This window comes from Ovis canadensis, chromosome 1 (assembly GCF_042477335.2).
Source record: "Ovis canadensis isolate MfBH-ARS-UI-01 breed Bighorn chromosome 1, ARS-UI_OviCan_v2, whole genome shotgun sequence".
Classification (NCBI taxonomy): domain Eukaryota; kingdom Metazoa; phylum Chordata; class Mammalia; order Artiodactyla; family Bovidae; genus Ovis; species Ovis canadensis.
Window position 1 is genome coordinate 191,792,009 of NC_091245.1, and position 26,053 is coordinate 191,818,061.

The window sequence follows — 26,053 nt, forward strand, 5'->3', positions numbered from 1 at the left end:
TATGGGTTGGCTCAGAGATTTTGTTTCCATTCTCCTATGATTTCTCTCATCAGGACATACAGTTCTAACTCACAGAGCAGCTGTCCTCCTGCCTTTCCTGGGGGCATCAGGAGCAGAGGTGGTCTCCTTCACCCTGGACAGTGGATGAGCCCACCTTCCCTCCCCCAGCCTAAGCATTTCTTTCTCTGAGTTTATGATTCATGATTTTGGATATCCCAAAGGAACCTTAGACGGAATGTCTAAAATGAAACTAATCAACCTCATCGCCATCCTTCCCTCAAATTTTACTTTTTGCTGCTGCTGCTGCTGAGTCACTTCAGTCATGTCTGACTCTGTGCTAGGCTTCTCCGATTCTGAACGTGAGCCTATCACTCTCTTGAAGCTCAGGTTGACTCTGATTCCCAGTGTCTCCTGCTCCCCACTCACCAGGACTTTCCTATTCATCTTGAAACACTGAGGACATTGTCCTCCCTGCCAATCCCAAGGTGACCCCCTTGCTCAGACCCTCAGCCCAGCCTGGCTCTCTAAGTGCTGCTGGTTGCCTTTACATCAGTTCCTCTGTAGCCTCTTTCCCCTGTTCAAGTGTGCTCAGTGATTCTCACAGCCTCCTAGTTAAGGATCAGACTCTTCACTCCATCAGCCAAAGTGCTCTGCTGCTGCTAAGTCGCTTTGGTCGGGTCCAACTCTGTGCGACCCCATAGACGGCTGCCCACCAGGCTCCCCCGTCCCTGGGATTCTCTAGGCAAGAATACTGGAGTGGCATAGTCTCTACCAATCCAGCTGTTTCCCACCAGCTCGGTCTTCTAAGCAGAGAGAGCATATTTCTGCACTCTTCTCCCCCGGATGAGAGTTTTCCTGTCCCAGATGTCCTTACCTCTCTCCCCTGCCCCCGACTGTGCCCTGTGGAATCCTCTAAGGCTCATACCCACTCCCCTTCCTCCACAGATCTATGGCCACCCCAGTCAGAAGCAGCGGTCCCCCCACTTACACTGTGCTATGACATATTGTACTTTTGAACACCTTCTTTGGGACTTTTTGGAGTGTTTCACTAATTGTTGGTTTTCACATTTTATCTCCTTGGTTGCACATTAATTTAGGATGAAAAGTGCAAGTGAAAGTATTAATTACTCAGTTGTGTCTGACTCTATACAACCTGCCAGGCTCCTCTGTCTTTGGAATTCTCCAGGCAAGAATACTGGAGTGGGTTGCCATTTCCTTCTCCAGGGGATCTTCCCGACCCAGGGATCGAACCTGAGTCTCCTGCATTGCAGGCAGATTCTTCACTGTCTGAGCTACCAGGGAAGTCCCAATTTAGGGTAAAGACTGCTTTATATACCATTTTCTTTTTATTCGAATTTAGCACAATGCTGGGGCTTAGTAAAGAATCCACCTGCAGTGTGGGAGACCTGGGTTCTATCCCTGGGTTGGGAAGATCCCCTGGAGGAGAGCATGGCAACCCACTCCAGTATTCTTGCCCAGAGAATCCCCATGGACAGAGGAGTCTGGCAGGCTGCAGTCCATGGGGTCGCAAAGAGTTGGACACGACTGAGTGACTAAGCACAGTGAAGCACAATGCTGTGAGTGAGAACTGCCCAGTTCTCATTCTTTCTGCTCACCACACCCTCCTTCCCCACACAGCCCCCAGGAGTCTTCCCTTGTTACTCCTGGAGGCTTTCGAGCTGCCTGTGCCTTTGTCCATGCTGCTTCCCCACACCCCCATTGCTAGCCATGGCCTACCATCTTGGAGAAGCAGTGGGGACCAGTGGCAAGTGCACTGGCTGTGGAGCCGGGTGGATCTGGGTTTGAATCTTGGATCTGCTACTTACTGGCTATGTAGCTTTGAGCGTGTTATTCAATCTCCCTGAGGCTTGGCTTTTTCAACTCGGAATACCCTTCATCCTTAGGGAAAGGTACATAATAGTCCCTCAGTAAACATCAGTCTCCCACCTCTCCACCCCGCCTCCAAATCTTCCCTCTTCCACGAAGCTCCTGAGTATTTTATTACATACTCAGTTGTGCTTCCCCTGAAATCCTGTAGTGTTTATAATGGCAGAGACTTGTCAGAACTGGAAGGACTGCTTAGCGTAAGTCTTGTTTTAAAGATCAGGAGACTGAGGCTCAGAGATGTCTAACAACTAGCCCCAGGCTGCCTGGAGCCCATGGGGACTGAGCCAGGTCTAGCACTCAGAGCCATGACCCAGCAGTGTCGGTCAGCATGGTGCTGGCCTCTGTGTAGCCAACACGATCTGTGCCCTCCCTCAGCCCCGGGGCTGCCTCCGCCCCCACAGCATCCGGTGCAGTGCAGAATGAGCATGGAGGAGAAGCTTAATAAATACTTGTTGATGGACTGTTGCTGTGCCTATGTATCTCACTGCCCTGGTGGACTGCGTGTTCCCCCAGGCAAGAAACATGCCAGCATTTATGCTGTTCTTCGTCCCTTTTTGGTATTCAGTACAGATGTGATTATAGTAACAGAAGGTTAATTTCAGGCCCAAGAACAAGGATTTTCATAGCCGGGCAGGAGGTCCTCTCTGTGGTTTCTGGGGCTGCCCCCACCATATTTTGTCTGCCTCTGGCGAGTGTGATTCTGTTCTGTGTCCGTTTGTGCCCTTGGAGACAGCCCACTCCCACTCCTTCAGCTTCCCCGACACACCCCTCTCCCCCACCCTGCTCTGATCTCCCCTCACCCACGCCCTGTGTGGTGCCGCTGTGCTGCCTGCCCTGGCTAAGAATAATCATCACGGTTGCATAGCAACGAGTTTGGTTTCCTCAACTCCTCCTTCTCCTCCTACTCCCTTAAAAGTGCCTCAGCTCTAAATTTATTGGAGTGTGTCAGGAGATGCCGTTACCCCACACATGTCTCCAAACCCCAGTGTTGTTCCTCCAATAGCTGCTAGCTTTATGAGGACAGAGGCTGATGGCTTTGTTCACCTCTTCTCCCAGCACCTAGTACAGTCTTGGCACACAGTAGGTGCTCAGGAAGTATCTACTGGATGGTGAATAAATGAATCACTTTCTCAGAATCCCTACAGTTATGAAGTGCTTCTGGGACCCAGAAATGTTATTATGGATCCTGGGGTGGTCAGTGATTCCTCTCTGTTGGCTGGGTGCTTCCCTCCTCCCTGTCTTCAGCCTCCTAAAAATCTGATGTAACAAGAGAAGCCACATATCTCTTCATTTCTCAGTGGCACGTGGATGGCAAATATGTTTTCCTCTCTGTGTTTTCTGGAAGTGGATGGTTCAGTTAGCCCACAGGATTTATGGAGCCCAGTGGGAGGAACCAGTCTAATGGGGCTTCATGATTCTTGCCTTGAGAAGCTGCATTAGGGCTGAGGGGAGATTATTTTTTTTGGTGACAGAAGTATGACACTTGCATTCAGGAGAGGATGATGCTCTGTCAGTTTTGAAGTCACAAAGTACCAGGTTTGAATCCCAGCTGTGCCAATTGCAAACTGTGACCCTTGGTGGGTCTCTTACCATAGCTGATGGATTAGAAGAATTGTATGAGAAAAATCAGAGTCCAGCATGTGTACTAAATCGCTTCAGTGGTGTCTGACTCTTTGCGACCCTATGGACTGCAGCCCACCAGGCTCCTTTGTCCATGGGATTCTCCAGGCAAGAATATGGGAGTGGGTTGCTATGCCCTCCTCCAGGGGAATCTTCCTGACCCAGGGATCAAACCAATGTCTCATGTCTCCTGCATTGGCAGGTGGGTTCTTTACCACTAGCACTACCTGGAAAGGCCAGCAGAGTGCCAGGAAACTGCTGCTGCTGCTGTTGCTAAGTCGCTTCAGTCATGTCCGACTCTGTGCGACCCCATAGACGGCAGCCCACTAGGTTCCCCCGTCCCTGGGATTCTCCAGGCGAGAACACTGAAGTCGGTTGCCATTGCCCTCTCCAAAGCATGAAAGCGAAAAGGGAAAGTGAAGTTGCTCAGTCGTCCGACTCTTAGCGACCCCATGGACTGCAGCCCACCAGGCTCCTCTGTCCATGGGATTTTCCAGGCAAGAGTACTGGAGTGGGTTGCCATTGCCTTCTCCAAGGAACAGGGGTGCCCAAATAATGTGAGTTACCTTTTCCCTGTTTAGTGGGGAGATAGAAACATAGCAGAAAATGCCCATTACTGGTAGTGAGATGTCATCAATATGTGGGTGGGCAAGGAAGGGGGGAGACCCAGGGAATGTCTGTTTTGGTGGTGGTGGGGGGTTCAGAGGAAGAACCTAATGTATTTCTTTTGTTTTCTTCCTTTCTACATTAAAAAATATGTATTGGATTTCACAACTGACTTTTAGCTACCCTGTGTTCATCTCCTTCCAAATGTCCCCATAGTCAAGGACAGGGAGGTTCAGGGTCCGGAGGGAGATTGAAAGTTCAGTGGTTCCTTTGGGGTCATGGAAAGAGGTTTGAAGAGGAGGCTGGGGCGGGGCTGCTGTTGAGCTAAGAATAGCAGCAGCAGCCGCTAAGGGAACAGCCTGAGGTCAGAAGCCCGGGCAGCTGCAGGCACACATTCTCAGCACAGGACTCAGAACTCAGTGAAGCTCTTCCTGGGCCCTTAGATGGGTTTGCAGACACTTCCTGATCCATGTGTCACCTGTGCCTGCCCACAGCGGGCACCAGCATCTCATCTCCCCTCCAGGCCCACACGTTGCCTCACTCCCCGCCCCTCTTCACCTCTCACACTACCTATTTCCTGCTTTCTGGCCCTGCCTCAGGAGCACAACAGTGTCCATTTACCAGACTTTCACAAATCGGTCACTTGGTACTGAGTGTTCTCATGCCTCTGTCCTCTGGGGTCTGGAGTCTGAGATAGCATCATGGTCCCATGGACCGCCAGAAAAACAACCAGGGAACGAGCATTAAATAAACACGAGATATATGAGATAACATGTTCCCATCTTGTGTGAGTGGGGCCAGTGCTCTTTGTGGAGGCCTTCTGGGTGTATATGCTAGAAAGTCCTGGAGTTTCCTGCTTGACAAAGGTGAGGATGAGCTAAGCTAGTGCTTTTTTAGGGACAGTAATCCCTGAGAGAAACAAGCCCTCCTCCCACCAGGAAGAGGTTGGAAATGGGGTGTTTCTGTCTAGAGTTTAAGGCTGGACATTGAGAGGAGATGCCCGCTGATAGTGAAGGGTCTGAGGAGACAGGAGTGAAGACCATCTCCACGTTTGCCACACTCATTGAATGGGTCGTTCATCCACTCAACAAACATCTAAGGAACACCTGCTAAGTACCAGTATGGGTGGGAGGGTATGCCAAATTAGTGGTTTTTCATCTTAGCTGCACCACTGGAATTAGTGATGGAACCGGAAAAATATTGATGTCCACATTTTATCCAAGAATAATTACCTTAAAAAATCTCTGGGTCTGTGGGACAGGCATGAGGATGTTTTTGGAAAGTTCCGCAGGTGATTCTGCTGTGTGGCCAGGGTAGAAAAGCGCTGGTCTACATGGCCTGAGGCTCCTTCGTGTAACAGCGCTCATCACCACTTTTGGTCTCCTTACCCATGATAGAGATGTGTGTTGTAGTCCCTGAGATGTGGCCAGTACTCCAAGGCTAGTTCACATAAAAGTTCATTGAGCGGCTATCACAGGCCCAGCAGTAGACAGAATAACAGTATCTCCTGGAAGTGTGTTAATATAAGCACTCCATTTCCTTGAATGTTTATCTGGTGAACCAGAGCCAGCTTTTCTGATGAATGGGATTTTCAGTGATTTGTCCTGTCTCGTCCCTCAGTGGAAGAGAAACGGTGACTATATCTGGTGTGTTTCAGTTAAATGGAGATGAAGCAGGTGGTGAAAAAGACAAACACAAATAGATGGAAGGCAGGCAAATAATAGGGATGCTACAAAGATAGGATGTGTTCACCGGGCAGGTTTTCACAAATGCACTTTGTGAAAAAGTAAAAGTAATATGCCTGTTTACTATTTGGAGTATTAGCAAGGATTTGAGCCCCTATGAGGCACCTGCCCTATGCTAGGCACCGTGGATGAGGCACTGAAAAAATATGCTGTCTTGGGAGAATTAATATTAATATAAAAAATAGAGATTTTAAACTACCCAGGTGTATTTTATGACTGTAAGATTATTAGGAACTTGGAGGAAACGGTACAAGAGAGGCATGACTCAAAGTGCAGGCCATGGCTCAGCTCTGCCAGCTGTTATCAGTCAGTAATGAGAAGTACAGAAATTGAAAGGAAGCATTTAGAAACTTTTATAGCAATTTTCCAGGGCAATTTTGCCTGTTGAATCTAAAAATTTAAAGAAGAAAAGACCGAGGCCTTATATTTTGTTTTTAAAATTGCCTTTCTCAAGTAATTCATTTTCATTGTATTTTATCAAAGTACCAGTCTATGACAGATTGGATTTAAAAAAAATGAAAGAGCCGGACAAGCTAAACTGGTCCTTTACTGCAGATGGTTTAAGCTCTGGTTAGAGTAGTGGGATGGAGAAGGAAATGGCAACCCACTCCAGTGTTCTTGCCTGGAGAATCCCAGGGACAGGGGAGCCTGGTGGGCTGCCGTCTATGGGGTCGCACAGAGTTGGACACGACTGAAGAGACTTAGCAGTAGCAGAGTAGTGGGGAATCTGAGATGTCATGGCAAGCTGAAAGGTACCAAGTGGGGAAGGACCCATGTTCTGTCTGGTGTTGAAAAGGGAGTAAGAGTGTGTCCTGAAAACCTAGACCTTACTCATGCAGGAGGCTCTAAGACCATGAACATTTATTGAGTTTCTAGTAGCTACTGGCGCTTTATATGTGCTTGGTGTGAATTCTTTCACTGACTCCTCTCACAACCTGTGTGATAACATGCTTGTCTCCATCCCTTTATTGCGGAGTCTGGGAGAGGCCACCACAGCTGGTGAGTGGCGGGCCTGCCTGCTAAAGCGCATTGGACTCTGGGACCTGAGGGCTCATGACCCCTCCCCTTCTTCACGGAGTCCCTCCAGGTGACATGGAGCACAGAACGCAGACTCTACCCACCCAGTTGTTCCAGAATAGGAATGAGGAGAAGGCCCTGTAGTTTCAGGACACAGGGCTCAGGGTTGCCATTCCAGAAAGATGCCTCACCTCCTAGTGAGAGGCAGGGTGTGGATGTTGATCTGACAGTCCTTGGTGCTCACTTCCAGAGATATTTCAGTAGATGGACCCACCCTGGTCTGGACCTTTTATTAGACTCTGAACTGTCTTATCAGCAGCTTTCGCCAGTGTCATCCCATCTACCCATTTATTTTTAAACTTTTAATTTTGAAATAATTGTAGATGCATAGGAAGTTGCAAAGAAACATACAGGGAGGTCCTTGTACCCTCCACCCAGCACCCCCTACCATCAACATCTCACACAGCTATAGTACCATATCAAAACCAGGAAATCAACCTTGCCATGCAGACCTACCCATCTATTTTCTAGTAACTTTTTTTAATGACTTTTTTTTTTTTTTTTTTTTAAGGATGAAGAGATTGAGGCTTGGAGAGGTTTAGGTGCCTATTGTTAAAGTGAAAGTGTTAGTCGCTCAGTTAGGTCTGACTTTTTGCGACCCCATGTATTATAGCTTGCCAGGCTCCTCTGTCTATGGCATTCTCCAGGCAAGAAGACTGGAGTGGATTGCTGTTTACTTCTCCATTAAAAAGACTTGTTTTTATAAGAGCAATTTTCAGTTCACAGAAAAATTAAGAGGAAGATACAGAGATTTCCCACTTTTACACCCTGCCCCCAGACTTGCTTACCCTCCCTCATTGTCAGCATCCCCCAATAGAGCGGTACATTTGTGACAATTGATGAACCCACACTGACATGTCATAATCACCCAAAGTCCACATTTTACATGAAGGTTCCCTGTTGGTGTTGTATATTCTATGGGTTAAGACAAAAGTATAATGTGGCTACCATTATAGGCACATACATAGTAAGTTTTACTGCCCTAAAAATCCCACGTGCTCTGCCTGTACATCCCTCTCTCCTCCTCCCCCTCGGCATCCACTGATCTTTTTACTGTCTGCATAGTTTTGCCAGAGTGTCATGTAGTAGCAACCATGCAGTATATAGCCTTTCAAATTGGCTTCTTTCGCTTAGCAATGGGCATTTAAGGTTCCTCCATGTCTTTTCATGGCTTGATAGCTCATTTGTTTTTAGCCCTGGATAATAATATTCCATTGTCTGGATGCACCACAGTTTATCCGTTGACCTATTGAAGGACATCTTGGTTGCTTCCAAGTTTTGGCAATTAAGAATAAACCTACTATAAACATCTGTATACAGGTTTTTGTGTGGGCATAACTTTTCAACTCCTTTGGGTAAATACCCCAAAGTACCATGCTTTAAGAGAGGCATCACCAAGCCACAGTGTACCTGGAGAGGGTGGGTGCTCTGGCAGCACAGGTCACATCCAGATTGTTCTTAAGGACTAGTGTCAGCGTCTTATGTATAGGTGCCGTGTGTTATTTAGCTCTCCTGCCTTAGCCCCTAAAGCAATATAAGGCACATAGTTGACCCTCAACAAGTGTTATTTGAACTGAGTGTTTGATTCAGAGCAGAAAATGTATGTATAAAGATAATGACTGCCTTCCACATTGCTGGACCTCTGATAAGGGGGACTGGTGATATTTATCTATGTCCCCCATTGTTCGTGAGAGCAGAGCTAGGATTAGTGAATGGGGGAAGAACTAAAGGGGAAACATCCCAGCTGGATTTATAGAAGAATTTGACCAAGAATGGGAACGGTGCGGCAGAGAAGTGTGTAGCTGACTGCCCTACACTGGAAGTATTTTGCTAGTAGCAGGTTGTCAGGGATGCAGAAGAAATGATTCCTGCGTTTTTTTGATATTAGGCCGAATGGCTTTAATGGAAATCTTTCCAGTTCCTTGTTTCTAAGATTTTAAGAATGTGCAGGCATGGACAGAAATAGAACAGTTGAGAAGGCAGACCAGTTTATGGGTAGAGGGTACTCATGGGGGTTGAGGTGAAAGCAAAACATTCTCGTGGAAGAACACCTGTAGATTTTGATTTTTTTTTTCTTTTTAAAAGGAAAGTCATAGGCAGCCAAACATAAGACCCTTTCTTTCTGCTTCTTTGGGTAACCTGTGGAATTTGCCCAAGACGACATTTGGAGTTAACCAATCAGATACTCATCTTTCTTTCAGGCAGCATTTGGTAACACCAGTTCTAGATGAAATTGTAGGAGCTGGATTCTGACTACAGCTCACATGTTTTTGTCATGTTAATCATTTATTGAAATTAAGGAGAAGATTATTGCAATTTCTATTCCAGGAAATGAAGCAGGCACTGAGTTAATCAGATTACTTCCAGATGGAAAAAAAAAAAGGTCAAGGTTCTTAAATTAGGCCATCTGAGAAGGTGATTATATATTCATATATGATTATCCTATAAGGTATATTTTAAATGATTTATGTTTTTATTTCATTTTAGCTGCCAAGGAAGACACAAACTTATCATATGTTTTAGAAACTCACAAAAAGAAAACTAATCTTATTACCATCTATTTACTTTTTAAAGTAGGAAGCAGGGAAAGGAACTTTACGTATATTGTTTCATCAGTTCACAGTGATTCTGGACAGATATTATTGTTTTCTTACGGCCAAGGAAACTGAAGCTGAGAAGAGTAACTTGTTCACCACATGTGTCTTCACAAAGTAGAGTTGGGATTCAAAGCCAGGTCTGTTGGACTGTTGGACTGCACAGCCAGTGCTCTTTATGCTGTTTAGTACTGGGGACATGTCATCTCTAGCGAAATCAACCTCACCATGTTTATGAGTGGATTTCAGAACTATATGGTGGGTATTTCAAAGCCACATGTGTCAGTTCCATCTGCAGGAAAGCCTGCCTGATGTTTCATGAAACATGTTTCATCGTTGCTGATGATCTTTTTGCAGTGGGCATTCAGACCATTGCTACACTCAACAGCTAATTGCCCCAGTCCTCTCCCCCACTTCCCAGCGCCTCCAGGATGTATGATCGTGAAGGGATGAACACCATCCTTGGGCTGGGGCACAGTTTCCAGCTTGCCTGCTGCCTGATATCTAAGAGTCCTAGACTTATTTTTTCAAGTCTTGGAATTATGTTCTCATTCTCGCAAGCAAGATTGGAGAGAAGTCAGAAGACCTCATGGTAGTGGAGACAGCACTGTGCCTGCATGTGCCTTGTCCTTGCTGTGTGACTTTCTAGTCCTGCAGCTTTAAGGAGGACCTTATGGCAACCCACTCCAGTACTCTTGCCTGAAAAATCCCGTGGATGGAAGAACCTGGTAGGCTACATACAGTCCATGGGGTCGTAAAGAGTCAGACATGATTTAGCAACTTTTTTTTTTTTTTTTTTTAGCTTGCTGAGCCTCAGTTCTTTTATCAGCAAAAAGGAGGTAATAATAATCTTACTTCAGGATGAGCATAAGACTCAGATGATGGTAGTATCTGGGCAACTTTGTAAACCATAGGCATTGTACAAATGTAGGTCTAAGGGATGGAAGAGAATGATCCTATCCCCTGGAAAAGCTTTCCTCCAGAAGGGGCGGAAGCCAGCGCATGGAAAACATGAGCTCTTTCTGGCTAGCCAGGCTCCGTTTCACTGGAGCAACTTTGGCCCCTGTGGCCCCCTCTTTTTCCTGAATAGCCTGGTTGTGTTTTCTGCCTTGGATTATTGAGATAATTGCTCCCAGTCTTCCCTATCCAATGAGTGTGAAGCTGTTCGATGTGAACAATGATCACTGGCTGACCTTCCCAGATTCGGATTGGGTAGATTGTGTTCTGCTCAGGTTAATTTGCTTGCTGGCTATAATGAATACTAGGGTGGCTAATCTTCATTAGAAAATGTTACCCAAGAGAAATTGTATTTTTAAAAACCCACGTATTAATATGGAGAGCTTCCCTGGTGGCTCAGTAGTAAAGAATCTGCATGCCAAGCAGGAGATATGGGTTAAATCTCTGGGTTGGGAAGATGCTGTGGAGAAGAAAATGGCAACCCACTCCAGTATTCTTGCCTGCTGGGCTTACAATCCATGGGGTCGCAAAAGAATTGGCCATGACTTAGCTACTAAACAACAACAGTATTAACACAGGAAAAAAGTGAAAATAAACCAAACAAAGTTTAACAATTTTGATGTCCTAAAAGTTTCCAGTGAAGACTGAAAACCCTCAAATGTGTGTTTGTTCAATAAGATGGTGGTTTCCGATTTTTTTGAAAAGTGGGGCCTATATCTTTAATAAAGTCAATTTTTCATTTGAGAACAGAATAAACAGTTAGAAGCTGTCAATTTTGCTGTCATTTAATAGGTTTGGATTTGGAAGGCAGATTTTTATGTCCCCCCTTGCCCACCGCCATAGACTTTATGCCTTAAATTTATTTTGTTTGTGTTTTCTCAATATTAACTTTTTACTGAAATATAAAAGAAAAAGCGTGCAAATCCTAAGCATACAGCTCAATGAATTTTTCCCAGTGAGCATACCTGAGAAACCAGGGTACAGATCAAGAATCAGAACATTACAAGCACCCAGAACACTGGCCCCCAAGTATCCCCTTTCCTTCACTAGTCTCTCCTCTCAAGGGCACTACTCTAGGGTAACTTCTAGCACCATAGATTAGTTTATCTGTTTTGACACTTTATATAAATTAAATCTTAAAGTATGTACTATTTTGTCTATGTCCTCTTTTGCTCAACATTACATGTGAGAGATTAATTCATGCTGTGTGTAGCAAGTATGTCACTTTCATTATGATATAATATTCTATAAGCACCAAAAATTGTTTATTTTACTGTATAAGGAATATGAGTTGTTTCCAGTTTGGGGCTATGATGAATAAAGCTGCTGGTGAAGATTGTATGTTCTCAGTACTGTGGAGTATATACCAGGGAGAGTAGTTACTAAGCTCCAGAAGATGATTATGTTTAGCTGTAGTAAGTACTGCCAAATAGTTTCCTAAACCAGTTATAACAGTTCACATCTCCATCAGGAGGTAGGAGACTTGCAGTCACTCAACATCTTGGCTAATACTCGGTGTTATTTGTCTTTTCTGTTTTAGTTCTTCTGATAGGTATGTGATAGTGCCTCACATTTTGGCTTTGTGTTTTGTTTGACTTTGTGTTTCCCTGATGATGAATGAGGTCAAAAACCTTTGTATGTTTCCTGGCCATTTGGATGCCCTCTTTTGTAAAGTGAATCTTCACTTGTTGTGCTTAGCCTTTGCTATTGAATGATCTCCTTTTTCTTATTGAGTTGTAGGAGTTCTTTGTATATTCTGGATATGAGTTCTTTGTGGAATATATGCATTGTGAATATCTTCTTCCAGTCTATAGCCTGACTCTTCATGCTCTTTATGGTGTATGTTGATAAAATATGTTATGTATTTTAATGTAGTACAAATTTTAACCTACCAAATTTTTTCTTTAACTGTTACTGTTAGTGCTCTTTGTGTCCTGTTTAAGAAATCTTTGTCTACCCCAATTTTTTTTTTTTTTACTGAAAGCTTTATTATTTTACTTTTCACATTTAGATGTAAAAGGAAGTGTTTTCACAAAAGTTGAAGTGCTTAGACAAAAAGGAAGTGCTTTTTGTGTCTAATGAGGGGAAGATTCTTTTTTCTCTTCCTGTTTTACCATCCAGTTGACTTAGTCTTTTGTTGAAAAGAGTGTTCTTTCCCTACAGCTCTGTAGTGTCACCTTTGTCAAGAATCAGGGGATACATATATATTTGTGGGTCTGTTTCCATGCATTAAAATTTGGAGGTGCTATCAAGTAATTGATACTACTTTGAGCTTGATTTTATTGGATAAGTGGCTAGTGAGAGTATTGGCACAGGTATGGATGGCTAAGAGAGGCCAGGACAAGATCAGAGGTCTAGAAAGTTCCCTGATATAAAACCCATTGACTCACAGACTGTACTTAGATATGCTAAGTCACTTCAGTCATGCCCAACTCTGTGCGACCCCATAGACAGCAGCCCACCAGGCTCCCCCATCCCTGGGATTCTCCAGGCAAGAACACGTCGTGTCCTACTCTTAACGACCCCATGGGCTGCAGCCTACCAGGCTCCTTTGTCCATGGGATTTTCCAGGGAAGAGTACTGGAGTGGGGTGCCATTGCCTTCTCCGGTACTTAGATATACTTCTCCAAATAAAATAATTCTAATAAAATCAATTTTTATTAGTTAATTTACCTCTGTGTTGGAAGATAGATACATCATAAGAAATGGAATTGATGGGAATGCAATATTTATTTTCAAGTTAAATACAATTTCTCACAATATTCAACTGACAATGTTCCTTACTTTATCTGTCAGTTCTTCTCTTAATAAGGGAATACTTTCACTCAAAATAGGTTTAACTGGTTGTTATTCTTGAGGTTCATCACATCTGTCCAATTGTCCTGAGGCATTAGGTACTCAAAGCCTCTAATTGCTTGTTTATTTTGATGACTCTTTGGAGGGTCTGACTACCTCAAGTAACCAGAAATCTTTCAAGTTTTCTAAGATCCTGGGGCACCAGGGTCTCAGGTGCTATTGAGGGGTATTTCCTCAGGTGAATGAGCTCCCCTTTTCCAAAAGCCCAACCCAACTCAAACTATGGAGGATATTGGTCACCGTCAGACCATCAGTGCATCCTGATAATACAGCTCCTTTCCATGAGTGACACACAGGCTGGTGGATGAAGTGGAATTCTACTTCTGAGGGATCTTGGACCTGGTCCAAGCATCTTTAGGCTTACTCCTCACTCCTGTTCCCCTTTCCTGGGTGACTGAGAAGCCTGAGCTGCCATCAGTGGGAAACATTGCTCAGCAAACAATGGAGCAGAAGCTTCTTCGTAAGTTTCCATTTGATCAAGAAATACAGTTGAGAATCTTCTATATGCCAGCACTCAAAATCTATTCCCAGCCCTTGAGGGCTTAGGTGACTTCTGACTGTGTTAAGTGATAGTTTTTGGTTAAACTTAGGGCCTAACAAAACCTTACTGATGCTTGATCACTTGACCGAAACTCTTGCCTGTTACTGTTCCCCGCTGTAACCAGACTTAGCTCAGTGTTTGGTGATGAGTGCCACTCGTCTGTCACTGTATTGTACCCCCTCTTTGTACCTCCATTGTGACCTGAGCTCATCTATGGCCTGTTAACCAGGATGACTGTAACTTCAACCTGATGTCAGATTTTTCATAGTAATATCCAGACTGGTACCTGCTGGAGCTCAGGTTGTCCTACCCATGTTCTTGAGTATCTTGAGATGCTGTTCTACTGCCCTAGGGTCTGCCATGAAGTGAGGGAGAGAGCAGTGCCCTTGCTAAGAGAGAATTAGTCTTTTTTGCATAATGCTGTCCATACCTTGGGATTCTGGTTTCCCCTTGAGTCTAATGGGAAAAGATGCAGTGGTGACATGGAGTTAGGACTGCGGTATAACATCTCTTTGGTAGTTGTCATGTCTTATTTCAGTCAGCCAAGTGTCTTGGTCACCAAAGTTGCTGCCCAGATGTTATATAGCTTTAATCTCATCCACTTTTTTTCTCTGTGTGTACACAGAATGGCTAGAGATTTTATTTTAGGCTCTTTAACTTCTGTTCTTTTAAAATGGGCATTTAAAGAAGATTGTTCTGTTTGTTAAACTTTTTTTTTTTTTACTACACACATTTAAAAACCATTGTATATAATTGAATAACAGACTTTCAGAACTCAGAGATATTAGATATCATTAGTCCAATCTTCTCATGACTAAATAATATTGTGAGATTTCTCTCCCGGGAGATATTTTAAAATGTCTTTTACAATCACAGGAAGTCAGAGCTGGAAGAGAACTGAGAACTGTGTGAGGCCAGCAGTCTCATTCTACAGATGAAGAACCCAAGACTCTGAAGAGCCAGTGGCTGGATCACATGGATAGTTGTAGGATAAGACCCTGAGCCTCCAGACTCCCTAATCTGGGAGTCTTTGCCTGAGTAGACAAGGCTGCTTCCCATTTCCAGTTTTGCTTCATAATTGTTACCCAAAGACAGTGAGGAATTTCTCATAGAATCTGTGATTGTGCTTGTCATGAAACATCAACCCATGGTAGAATTTAAGGTAACATAGAACTAGCCAAAATGTACGTTGAGTAAGAGCCATGAGTCCCAGTGGGAGTGGGATGGGATAAGTAGTTATATTAATAAAACCTTTCCACATCAAAAATGTGAGTCAGATTCAATAAATGAATACCATTGAGAAGTTACACAGAGGGAGTTTAATTTTAGTCCAAACAGATCACCCGTTTGCATCTCCCTTCAGAAATAAAGGGGGTGGAAGTTATGTCTTTCAAGTTAGATCGATTGCTGAAAAAGTGAAAAGAAGCTGGAGGAGGGTCCTTTTCCTCGTGGACTGCTTTCCTGTGCCCCATCTACTAGCGGAGCTTGAGCCTCCAGGCCAATGGAGGTGGACATGAAGAGTGTGCCTTTTCTCTCCTCTGCCTAAGCTGCACTCAGGAAATTCCACACCCACCCCTTTTCCCCAGGCTCTCTCCTGAGGCCTTTTGCTCCAGGCTAGTTTCCAGCAAGGGTGGCTGTGACTGTGGGGCCTGTGAAGGCTTCCTGTGATGGTACACAAAACTTTTCTTAAGGAGAAAGGAAACTGAAGGGATGAGCCATCCTGCTGCTCCTTTGAGCTCCCTTCTGCCTGCATTTCTCCAGGAAGGCTTAGGCAAGAAGACAGGCTCAGAGATGTGCCTTGAGGACTTCAGAGACTGTTCTGTCCCTCACATTCTGGGCTTGCTCCTGCTCCATCCATGTTACTTCCCCACCACCCTCTGCCCCTTAAGGTCCCAAGTAGAATTTGTGAACAGATGAAGAGGATAAAGAAGGTGGGTTGTTGGTGAGCGGGGGGGGGGGGGGGGGGGAGGGGTTGTATTTATAGCCTCCCCTGGGCATCATGTCTAGTGACCAGAGGGACCCAGATGGAGCCTTATGGGAGGTGGGGAGTTTCCAGTCTCGTGGAGAAGATGATAATCACCCATCTGGTTGCCTCTTGTGGGAAGCGGTGCCTGAGCTGGGGGTTGCTTCATTACCTCCTGGACGCCAGCGCCAGTCCTGGGGAAATGCAACAGTGGGAAGAAGCTGGATCTGAACTGAGACTGTGGCACTCTCCTCTCAGGACAGTCTCTTGTCCATAAGAGGCGTTCATGTGTTGATTTGCAAAGTACTCCTGAGCTCCTCTTTGGGGAATTTTGTCCAAAGGGGATCTCCATTCCTGGAATTCATTGAACACTTTCCTTGACGTGCCCTCTGTAACCCATCACATTAATGGGAAGGGAGGGCTGGAAGGCAGCCAGGATGCTCACCCCACCCCCCACCATGTCGAGATGGCTGTATTGACTGCAGTCTAACGGAAGGTTCGACTGTGAATGGGTCTTCACTGATAGCGGAGGGATAAAGCTCTGGCCCTTGAGCCTGTCTTCTTAACTGGGCTCCCAGCCAGTGTTTCCTTGCCAGCTCGTGACTCCCCCCAGTCTGTCATGCACACCCAACTAGATCTGGCTTCCCTGAAGTCAACCATCCCAACTGCTTAGAAAAACTTAATGGGTCCTCTTGGCCTGGACTCAAGTCCCTGCAGGATCAGGTGCACATATACAAACAGGTGGCCTTTACAACCTAAACACTGATGACCCTACCCTTTGCAGCAGAGCCATCATCTAGATCCATCTAGATGGGATCTGCTTACAGCCCCCTGAAAATTCTGAGTTCAGTTCAGTCACTCAGTCATGTCCAACTCTTTGCAGCCCCATGGACTGTAGCACAACAGGCTTCCCTGTCCATCACCAACTTCCAGAGCTTGCTCAAACTCATGTCCATCAAATCGGTGATGCCATCCAACCATGTCATCCTCTGTCGTCCCCTTCTCCTCCTGCCTTCAGTCTTTCCCAGCATCAGGGTCTTTTCCAGTGTCAGTTTTTCCCATCAGGTGGCCAAAGTATTGGAGCTGCAGCTTCAGCATCAGTCCTTCCAATGAATATTCAGGGTTGATCTCCTTTAGGATGGACTGGTTTGATCTCCTTGCAGTCCAAGGGGCTCTCAAGAGTCTTCTCCAACACCACAGTTCAAAAGCATCCATTCTTTGGTGCTCAGCTTTCTTTATAATCCAACTCTCACATCCATACATGACTGCTGGAAAAACCATAGCTTTGACTAGAGGGACTTTTGTTGGCAAAGTGATGTCTCTGCTTTTTAACATGCTGTCTAGGTCGATCACAGCTTTGCTTCCAAAGGGCAAGCGTCTTTTAATTTTGTGACTTCAGTCACCATCTGCAGTGATTTTGGAGCACAAGAAAATAAAGTTTGTCACTTTCCATTGTTTCCCCATCTATTTGTCATGAAGTGATGGGATCAGATGCTATGATCTTTGTTTTTCGAATGTTGAGTTTTAAGCCAGCTTTTTCCCTTTCCTCTTTCACTTTCATCAAGAGGCTTTTTAGTTTCTCTTCATTTTCTGCCATAAGGGTGGTATGTATCATCTGTGTATCTGAGCTTGTTGATATTTCTCCCTGCAGTCTTGATTCCAGCTTCTGCTTCAATCATCCTGGCATTTTGCTTGATATACTCTACATATAAGTTAAATAAGCAGGGTGACAATATATAGCCTTGACACTCTCCTTTCCCAATTTGGAACCAGTCTGTTGTTCCATGTCCGGTTCTGTTGCTTCTTGACCTGCATACAGTTTCCTCAGGAGGTCAGGTGGTCTGGTATGCCCATCTCTTGAAGGGTTTTCCATAGTTTGTTGTGATCCACAGTCAAAGGCTTTGGCGTAGTCAATAAAGCAGATGTTTTTCTGAAATTTCCTTGCTTTTACTATGATCCAACGGATGTTGGCAATTTGGTCTCTGTTTCCTCTGCCTTTTCTAAATCCAGCTTGAACATCAGGAAGTTCACAAGTTCATGTACTGTTGAAGCTTAGCTTGGAGAATTTTGAGCATTACTTCGCTAGTGTGTGAGGTGAGTGCAATTGTGCGGTAGTTTGAGCATTCTTTGGCATTGCCTTTCTTTGGGATTGGAATGAAAACTGCCCTTTTCCAGTCCTGTGGCCACTGCTGAGTTTTCCAAATTTGCTGGCATATTGAGTGCAGCACTTTCACAGCATCATCTTTCAGGATTTGAAATAGCTCAACTGGAATGCCATCATCTCCTCTAGCTTTGTTCATAGTGATGCTTTCTAAGGCCCACTTGACTTCACATTCCAGGATATCTGGCTCTAGGTGAGTGATCATACCATGGTTATCTGGGTCATTAAGATCTTTTTTGTATCTTTCTTCTGTATATTCTTGCCACCTCTTCTTAATATCTTCTGCTTCTGTTAGGTCCATACCATTTCTGTCCTTTATTGTGCCCATCTTTGCATGAAAAGTTCCCTTGGTATCTCTAAGTTTCTTGAAGAGATCTGAAAATTCTGGACTTGTTTGTATCTTCTTGCCTCTTCCCAGATTGTCTCTGGGGCCTTGCTCCTGCATGGCTTATGTCCTCTTCCTCCTTCACTGCCTCCCCCTTGTGCTTGCTTTGCTCATCTGGTCATGCAGTTGTCCATTTTTCTATTCTTCACTAAGTTCCCTGAGGGCAGGAATCCTGTAACCTCCAGTGCAATGCTGAATGTGAGCTGAGTGCACACAGCTTCTTACCTGAAGGGGGGAGGGGGATATTTGAAGTATTGAACCCTCTGTGGGCAACTTAGTATCATCTCCTCCTTGACCTGGTAAGGTCTGCACCCATTTAAAGTGCAGTCTGGAGATTTGAATAGGGTAGTGAGGATGGAAGCAGATGCCTTAGAAACATTCCAACAAGGCAGTGGTCAGTCACAAGTAGGATTGAAACAGAGAAGGCAAAAACAAAGAAAACAAAGTGAGACATTGGATTGAACATATCTTAGAGGTGGGTATCATGGGTTGAATAAGCACTGTCTAACAATTCATGTCTACTCAGAATCTCAGAATGTGATCTTATTTGGAAATAGGACTTTTTGCAGATGATAATTAGTTCAGGTAAAATGGGGTTGTACTGGATTAGGGTGCATCCTAAATCCCATGCTCAGTGTTCTTGTAAGGAGAGCAGAGGATTCATGGAGAAGAGGGCCATGTGAAGGAGGAACAGAGATGAGTGGTGGAGCTACAAGCCCAGAAATGACAAGCATTCTCAGGAGCCATTAGAAGCCAGGAAGAGCCAAGGCTGGAGCCTTCGGGCATTGCCACCTTGATTTTGGACTTTGGGGTTGAACTCTGAGAGCATAAATTTCTGTAGTGTTAAGCCATCCAGTTTGTGGTGATTTGTTGTGGCAGCCCTAAGAAAGGAATACAGTGGGGTTCAACATGCACTTGGGGTGTATGCGTCACAAATTCAGGGGATCAAATTCTTGGGTGCTAGTGTATGTGTGTAATACTGTGACCAATGTTGTGGTGGTGTGGTTCTGTTTGTGGTAAGAAGTCTGTACTTATCATTTGTGATGCAATTTTGCCAAGAACTACGCAATGGCAAATCTCCTCTTGAAAGCTCCTGGTCTCCTGAATGGAGGTGACCTGAGAAGCACTGGGGCATCTTTAGCTTGATGGGAAGTCATGGGCAGAGGCACCCCTACAAGGTACAGGAAGGAGAACTCTCACCAGGCAGGATCTCCTGGGCACTCCTATTTTTATGCAGATGAAATCTGGCTAAACCAGTGATCTTGATGATTAGGAATAGAGACCTCCTCTATTCCTGTCTGCTGGGAAGAACACTGAGGGAAGCGTGGTAGGGAGTATGTTATGGTGATTTTGTGAAGAAGCGGATGGGAAGTGGGTTTGTTTTCATGGAAATGAAAATGGAAAGGAAAAAAAGGTGCCAACAACCAAGTTGGTTTTGCAGTGAGTGCTGTGTAAGAGAGCTGTCTTCTTTTTCTGGGCTACCAGGCAACTCTGGCTCTCTGCCCAAAGCAGTGAGAATCCCACAAAGCAGAGGGTGGGACAAGGGATAGGTCAGCCCTTGGAGGATAGTCTTGGGCACCAGTGCAGGGCCTTCTCACGTCCTCCTTCTCAGCGTTAGATGTAATGAGGTATCATGAGATGTGCACTGGAGGCTGAGCTGGTTCCACTGTTGTCAGTGTTTTGTTGGAGCAAGTCTGTTTCCCTCTCAGAACCTTGGCCTCCTCCCTTTTACAGGATCCAAATGAGTGAAGCTTAAAATGCTAAATAATATTGTATCTTAGAGTCTTCCCCAGGACTGCATAGGATAGTAGGTAAGAGCTTCATCCTTTGAGGTTCCGGGGTGGCTTATAGACTGTGTGAAAAGTAATGCGGATTTCAATTGGGGATGATGAAAAAGTTCTGGAGGTGGATGGTGGTGATGGCTGTACAACAATGTGAGTATACTTAATGCCATTTGAAAGGTGTTGGCTGTACAACAATGTGGATATATAATGCCACTAAGCTATACACTTAAAAATGGCTATAATTGTATGTTATGTATATTTTCCCATGAACAAAAATCACAAGCATTTTCCCCCAAAACAAAATAATACAGATACTGGACTAAGCTGATATTCAAGTAAATGTGACACCCTGATTATTGTACTTTGTGGTAAATGCTCACCATTTACAATCATTGTGAAGGGTAAGCCCTGTTTGTTGCTGCTGCTGTTTAGTTGCTAAGTCTTGTCTAACATTTTGCGACCCCATGGACTGTAGCCCACCAGGCTTCTCTGCCCTTGGGATTTCCCAGGCAAGAGTACTAGAGCGGGCTGCCATTCCCTTCTTTAGGGCATCCTCCCACCCAGGGATCGAACCCAAGTCTCCTGCTCAGCAGGCCATTCTTTACCACTGAGCTACCAGGGAAGCCCTTGGCCCTGTTCAGTTCAGTTCAGTTGCTCAGTCGTGTCCGACTCTTTGCGACCCCATGAATTGCAGCACGCCAGGCCTCCCTGTCCATCACCATCTCCTGGAGTTCACTCAGACTCGCGTCCATCGAGTCAGTGATGCCGTCCAGCCATCTCATCCTCTGTCGTCCCCTTCTCCTCCTGCCCCCAATCCCTCCCAGCATCAAAGTCTTTTCCAATGAGTCAACTCTTCGCATGAGGTATCCAAAGTACTGGAGTTCCAGCTTCAGCATCATTCCCTCCAAAGAACACCCAGGGCTGATCTCCTTCAGAATGGACTGGTTGGATCTCCTTGCAGTCCAAGGGACTCTCAAGAGTCTTCTCCAACACCACAGTTCAAAAGCATCAATTCTTCGGTGCTCAGCTTTCTTCACAGTCCAACTCTCACATCCATACATGACCACTGGAAAAACCATAGCCTTGACTAAACGGACCTTTGTTGGCAAAGTGATGTCTCTGCTTTTGAATATGCTATGTAGGTTGGTCATAACTTTCCTTCCAAGGAGTAAGCGTATTTTAATTTCATGGCTGCAGTCATCATCTGCAGTGATTTTGGAGCCCCCCAAAATAAAGTCTGACACTGTTTCCACTGTTTCCCCATCTATTTCCCATGAAGTGATGGGACCAGATGCCATGATCTTCGTTTTCTGAATGTTGAGCTTTAAGCCAACATTTTCACTCTCCACTTTCACTTTCATCAAGAAGCTTTTTAGTTCCTCTTCACTTTCTGCCATAAAGATGGTGTCATCTGCATATCTGAGGTTATTGGTATTTCTCCCAGCAGTCTTGATTCCAGCTTGTGCTTCTTCCAGTCCAGTGTTTCTCATGATGTACTCTGCATATAAGTTAAATAAGCTGGGAGACAATATACAGCCTTGACGTACTCCTTTTCCTATTTGGAACCAGTCTGTTGTTCCATGTCCAGTTCGAACTGTTGCTTTCTGACCTGCATACAGGTTTCTCAAGAGGCAGGTCAGGTGGTCTGGTATTCCCATCTCTTTCAGAATTTTCCACAGTTTATTGTGATCCACAACTGGGACTAAATTAACACAATATATTATTTATTTTGGATGGCTCTGTAAGTTCCCTTGGGAGGGGGATTGAAATGAACTGTAGGCCATGCTTAATAACAGATGATCTGAGATCATCTCGCCGGTTCTACCTCTGCCCCCAAGGTTATGCTCCCTCTCCAACTCTATGCTTTCCTCTTTCTTACTTCCCTTTGATTCACAATGTCCTCTTTATTCCAGGAGGTTAGGGTGGACACAGTTTTTTTTTTTATTATTAAATTTAAATTTTATTTTAATTGGATAATTACTTAACAATATTGTGATGGTTTTTGCCATATATCAACATGAATCGGCCACAGGTATACATATATCCCCCCATCTTGAACCCCTCTCCCACCTCTCTCCACATCCCGTCCCTCTGGGTTGTGCCAGAGCACCGGCTTTGGATTCTCTGCTTCGTGTATTGAACTTGCATTGGTCGTCTGTTTTACATGTGATAATGTACATGTTTCAATGCTGTTCTCTCAGATCATCTCACCCTCACCTTCTTCCACTAAGTGGACACAAGTTTGCATCTACAGCACAGAAATATGTGAGTGTCATGTGGCCTCACGCACTTCACCAAAAATGTCCTGTACTATCATGGACCCGGGTACTCTGGCTCAGACTTTGCTCCTGAAAGTGAGAACTATTTGCACACCTCCCAAAACATTCATTCTCCAGACCTGTGGGAATCCACATCAAAGCCTCATAGCAATTTTCTTTCCCAAGCTGCTTCTGAAGATCAGAACCACAAGCACTGCTTAATGGCCTCTGTTTCTCAGGAACCCCCACAGGCTGAAGGCCCAGAAAATAACTGAGAAAGATGGACATTTTTTGGATTGAGAAATTGTTTCATTTTAGCATAAAATCAAATGTTTAAAGTTTTGTATTCAGACCTGTCTTGTGCCTCCTCCTCATCATCTCTGATAACGACACAGAGCACTGTATGGTGGATAACTGCCCATGGTGCCAGGTGGTTTGAGTCACGCACAGAGCCCGTATGGCTCTCAGATGAAATGGTCGCGTGTGTTTCTATCTTCAGGGCCGGCAGCCAGTGTACTAAGAGGGGCTTGGGATAGGAAAAGTCAGTGCCTTCCTGGTGGGTCTCCTGTTGCTGAATTTTGCTCCACAGGTTGGAGCCCAAGTCCCAGTCCTCCTAACTAGGCCTTTAGAGTCTGCGTGGCCCAGACGCTTGCTGGAGCCTTGGAGGTTGCAAAGCAAGGAGCACCCTGCCTCATTCGGTCTGGAGAGGCAGGGGCACAGCCAGCTGAAGGTGCAGGAGCTGGCAGGAAGTTGGAAACCAGCTCCTGGAGGCTCTTCACTTTGAGATTCACAAAGGAAAGAGAGATGTCTCTTCACCGAGAGGTAAGAGTTTAAATTTATCTAAACTGAACATCACAGTCTGTTTTAGCTGCAGTGGCATATTTCCATAATGTATGTAAATTATATTTGAATTCTTATGGAGCCATGCTTAGAGGCAAAGTCAAATACCTTATCTTACTCCTGAGGTGGGGCTTTCAGAGCTGGAATACTGTTTAGCACCCTCTGAAGAGGCTGTTTTCAGAGTTTATATGTTACAGAAAATTATCTAGAAACGAGAGAGGCACTAACTGCATTTTTGTCCTTTTTCTCCTCAGCAAAATGGAACTTCCTTTCTGCACATGAAGCCCTTCTAACTGCAGGTTATTCCAAAGGCGAGAAAGAAGCATGACCTCCAAAACCACCCAAGGAAATAAGTGTGTCTAAAGGAAGTGAATATATTCTCATGTGTGGGATGTGTCTGCTGCATAAAAAATTCTTCATAAGTGAATGTGCAAGATGAAGAAAACGCTGGCCCCTCCTCCTAGCACTGCAGTCCCTCCCTGCTGCCGCCATGTGGGAAACCTCAGTGTCCTCACCAGGGCCACACGGGGAGCAAATACGGACCACCCACAGCCCTTCTCACCATATTCAGAACACGTCATAAGTAAGATGACGTCTGAAGATGAGAAGGATTGAAAGAAAAAGAGCATGGGTTCTTCTGGCATGCTGGTTTGAATGCCTGAAAGTGGACTTTAGCGAGAGGTTTCAGGTGCTCACTAGCCCCAAGTTCAGAGGACAGGTTAGCAAACCTCTTCAGAGTGAGGCTGTGAACACATGGGCAATGAAAGCACCAAGCCAGCAGCTCCTGCAGTGGAGGGTCGATCATTTGCACAGAGAGAGGGAACCTCAGATTCTGTCATAGGACACTTGAACCATCTTTTGTGTTTTCAGAATCACCTTGCCAGTGATGTAAAAGCAGTTGGGAGAAAAATGTCCCCATTTGATGCTGCATCAGAGTGTGCATCCCGTAGCCTAAACCTGTTGACATTAAAAAATATTTTTTGTTGGTGTTCTTTATAGATTTTTATAAGCTGGATGCATTCAAGAAAATAGGTAGGGGAGAAAAGTAGGTTCTAAGACACACAGAAAAATAGGTTTGCGAGTTGAGGGTGCACAAGAAGGAAAAGGAAATGATAGAAAGATAGAAGAGATGTACAGATATTACCTCAGGACATTGAATTTGGGGACCGTTACTCAAGGATTGGAAAAAAAAATGGATAAGTTTATAAAAGACACTGAGAAGCTGTAGAAAAAAACTAGATAATGTGGAGGATTGATGTCCTCTTGGGAGTTTAAAAATAATCTAAGTTATTTAGTAAAGTAATATCTGAAGATCTTAAAGGACTATAAGTTGTAGTTTCATAGCTTAGAAAGATAACCCAGTTCTGGAAACCCTTATCTCTATTCCAGACAGTGGTAATGTTCTGGTCTAGTCTAGGAAGATCCTGAGATAATTTCAGAGGATTTCCAGCTGAAGAACATACTGATGACTGTCCTGATGAGCTTTGTCGCTTTAACATCAGAAGTGGCCACCCCTGAGCTGGTTGGTTCTTGACCCTGGTCCTCCTGTTTTTCACCTGCAGACTTTCTCTCAGCCAACTTCAAAGCCTCTTTCCCCCCTTCTGAGCTTCCCTGCACACAGTCTTTTCCTGGGCCACCTGACTGATTTTTTTTTTTTTTTTTAATTCCTAAGGATTTGCTTCCATGTCTGCATGACCAAGCCTTACTTGGCCAAGCCACTGTTTCTGTTGATTCAGTTGCAAGATCTGTTCTTGCTGGGGATGGTCAAAGCTTTCATAGCCTACACATGGTCCAGCCTGAACCCAGTCTCTTCTGTGGTCTTCTGAGTGTCCTTCTCACATACTTAAATGGACAAAGTCAGATTCCGTAGCTGTCACTGCATCCAGATTAAACAGTGACCTTGGCTGAACCATCCCGTACCTCTGTTTCAGTTAAACTCAGCTGGCAAATAAAATGTCAGTGTGCTTCTTCCAACTTGTCCAGATGAAAGTAAAGTAAAAGGCTTCATCAAGGGTTGGAGAAGAACCACATGGGTGGCCACTGGAGTCGCTTGAATCTTGGATCTTGGGCTCAAAGGTGGCAGTGAGAATGCAGGTGGCACTGCTGCTGCATTTGCCTGGCGCACCTATAAAATACGCAGCATATTTTAGCCTTCAGTGTTGGAATGGTATTTCCAAGTATAGGCTCAGAAATCCTAAGGTGTTTGATTCTAATATAGAGCCAGGGGTTCTGTCCTGCCAATGCATCCCGGAGCCCAGGGAGAGAACCAGTCTTCTGTGACACTCGCTTCAAACTCTTCCATCTTCTGGAGAAAGACGCGGGTCTACATCTTGAAATATGCACCTTGAACAAGAACTACTGATCTGTAGAAAACCTGTCTTCCTTTAAACAAATTCTGTTTGTAGAAACCTATCAAAAATGTCAAAGCATCAGAAGGTTTTAAACCAAGGAGATAACATGAAAAATAAAGTTCTATGTGACCCAAACTGCCTTTGATTAGTTTGGATTTTTATTTTCTGCCCTTTTCCTCTCTTATATTTCTCTTATAAAATTAAGTGCACTTTCAAGATATACTTAGTATTGTGAAAAATGCAGAGTCCAGACAGTGGGATGGCTTTTCTAATAAACAAGCAGCAGTGTGGTGTGGTGGAGAGTTTGGGTTCCAATTATACTTTTGCAGCTAATCCCAGATAACCTTAGCCTTGTCATAGCACCTCTAACCTTAGCCTTGTCATAGCACCTCCCGGGCCTCTTTTTTTTTTTTTTTTTTTCCAAATCT

The 26,053-nt window shown here is 44.7% G+C and overlaps 1 protein-coding gene and 1 long non-coding RNA gene across 11 annotated transcripts in view; both read left to right on the forward strand.

The window, feature by feature from the left end:
- The window catches only part of KALRN (kalirin RhoGEF kinase), a 695,559-nt gene that overhangs the window by 108,802 nt on the left and 560,704 nt on the right, over positions 1 to 26,053 (forward strand). The window lies entirely within an intron of this gene.
- Positions 22,054 to 24,370, forward strand: LOC138421775 (uncharacterized). Its single transcript, XR_011249633.1, has 2 exons — positions 22,054 to 23,256; positions 23,529 to 24,370. It is a non-coding gene; the product is annotated as an uncharacterized lncRNA (long non-coding RNA).